The following is a 2,754-nucleotide window of genomic DNA, read 5'->3' on the forward strand; positions in this document are numbered from 1 at the left end:
GCTACATCTCTCATAACGATTAAATCGCCTCTAGCTACATCTCTCATAACGATTAAATCACCTCTAGCTACATCTCTCATAACGATTAAATGACCTGTACAGTAGCTACATCTCTAATAACGATTAAATCGCCTATAGTTACATCTCTCATAACGATTAAATCACCTGTACAGTAGCTACATCTCTCATAACTATTAAATGACCTGTAGCTACAACTCTCATAACGATTAAATGACCTACAGCTACATCTCTCATAACGATTAAATCATCTGTACAGTAGCTACATCTCTCATAACGATTAAATCATCTCTAGCTACATCTCTCATAACGATTAAATCACCTCTAGCTACATCTCTCATAACGATTAAATGACGGACCTGTAGCTACAACTCTCATAACGATTAAATGGTCTTTAGCTACAACTCTCATAACGAATAAATGACCTACAGCTACATCTCTCATAACGATTAAATGACCTCTAGCTACATCTCTCACAACGATTAAATGACCTGTAGCTACAACTCTCATAACGAATAAATGACCTTTAGCTACATCTCTAATAACGATTAAATGACCTCTAGCTACATCTCTCACAACGATTAAATGACCTGTAGCTACAACTCTCATAACGATTAAATGACCTTTAGCTACAACTCTCATAACGAATAAATGACCTCTAGCTACATCTCTCATAACGATTAAATAACCTTTAGCTACATCTCTCATAACGATTAAATGACCTTTGAAATGCACCACTACAGGTCGGGGATCGAGAAAAGAACATACCTGCTGTTAACCACAGCATGCATCGTAAGAGGCAATAATGTGGGAATTTGTGCCCTCTACATGCATGGGGATACAAAAGCGACCAAAACAAATCTACTGCACATATTGCAATATTTGGGATATTTTTATTTCCCTTTACCTTTAATTACTTTTAATTTCCTAGCACCTTGCTTGGCAATATCTCACTTTTGGCTTTAATGTTGAATTCGCCCGGTTGTGGTTCTGTACCCAGGCCGGGACATACCAAAGTCTTTAAAAACGGTAGTTGTTATTCCCTGCTTAAAGGGGCTGGTCGGGGGAAAAAATACAAAATAAATGGGTCTAAAAGCGTTCTCTGGCCTTCCAAAAGTTATACCACGGCAATATGATGGTCGAGTTCTGCTTGCAATGTCCAGTTTTGACCACTGAAATCTCGGGGAAGCCCCGCGTAAATTTAGCGCATATCTATTTATATATGTCACGTGGTTGTTTCGAAAGTGAGGCAGTGAAGATAACAACAATAGCACGCCGTCATGTGCCATGTCGGACTCAACTAGCGGACAAGACAGCAATACTATACGTAAATAATTGTTTTCAAAGGTCATGTATGATGNTGCCTGTCATGACTTTTGCATGCATTTTTTTCTTTCGCCGCGATGTTTACATTTGGCCTTGTTGATGACGCGCGTGCGGTAAAATTACATCTCTGATCTTGGTCAATTGAGAGTTTTAGACTGTCAGGTGACGATTTAGGATTTCTTTAATATAATTATAATTATTACTCTTAGGGAGTGAATTTCAGCAAAATTTGAATCGGTTTATTTCATAAGAAGGTATTTTAAACATGTGTATGCCATTTTAGCAAATATGACATTTTCCCCATTTTCCCCCCGACTAGCCCCTTTAACGTTCAGCATTTAGGGGAATGGCAACAACTGGTTCACCCGTTGTCCGTATGGAATGCTGTGCTGGGTGCCTTCCGCATGGTTTTTCAGTGAAATAGCACTGTAAAGTCGGCACCAGATCCGCGCTATCATAAGGAGGCAAATATGCCAATATACCCTGTCTCCGAAACATACACACACATGCATGCATACACACATGAAGCACAGGGGCACGTTAAAAATGTCTGAAATACACACATATGCTATACTGATATGGGTCACAACACACATAAACTATTTATGTGTGTTGTGACCCTTATCAGTATAGCATATATGTGTGTATTCCAGACATTTGTAACGTGCCCCTGTGCATGAAGGCACGTCCTTGACTGATAAGCTGTCATTAAAAATCGGAATATATCAGTAAATGTAATTTAAATATATTGGGGTGGGGGTGGGGGGTCTGAGTGGGGAAAAAATGAGGAAAATGGTGGATATACATGAATTTTAAAGAAAATTCTCAGGGTGGGGGTTTCCTGAAGCCCCCAAAAAAACTCTGGATCCGCTTCTGAATTCTTAGCACTCAGCTGGGTCGTAAAAGAGATTGACATGTTTTAAGACCGGTGAGCGATTCCTACAGCATCTAATAGGGTGCTTGAATTTGCACTGATTTAGCAGACGACGTGATTTTCGCGCCATTTGTTGAGCCACGAGACATCAGCCTTAATGCCATATTTTTGATTACGTTAACCTGGCTATGTTTTTTTTTTTTCATAGCAAATACATGTACAAGTTCAATATATTCAAATTACATATATATATAAGTTCCGATTTTAATTGAGGACTTTGAATATGACCTATCAGGTGGTTGGAATTTAAGGTGACTACTGCATGTACTAGGATGCTTGAAGATTTTCGCACCCATTTGTTGAGCCACGAATTTCTGTGATAAAGATATCTAAAAGGACAATTGCATATTAACGTATCTTTTTGCATCATGAACATATTGTGTGTTAACAAAAAAAAAAAAATAATGATAGAATAAAAACGAACAAATGATAGTTTTGTTTTGAGAGTATCTGACTCTGGGAGGCGATTTAAGAGT

The sequence above is a fragment of the Mizuhopecten yessoensis genome, unplaced genomic scaffold (genome assembly GCF_002113885.1).
Source record: "Mizuhopecten yessoensis strain PY_sf001 unplaced genomic scaffold, ASM211388v2 scaffold2741, whole genome shotgun sequence".
NCBI classification, from domain to species: Eukaryota; Metazoa; Mollusca; class Bivalvia; order Pectinida; family Pectinidae; genus Mizuhopecten; species Mizuhopecten yessoensis.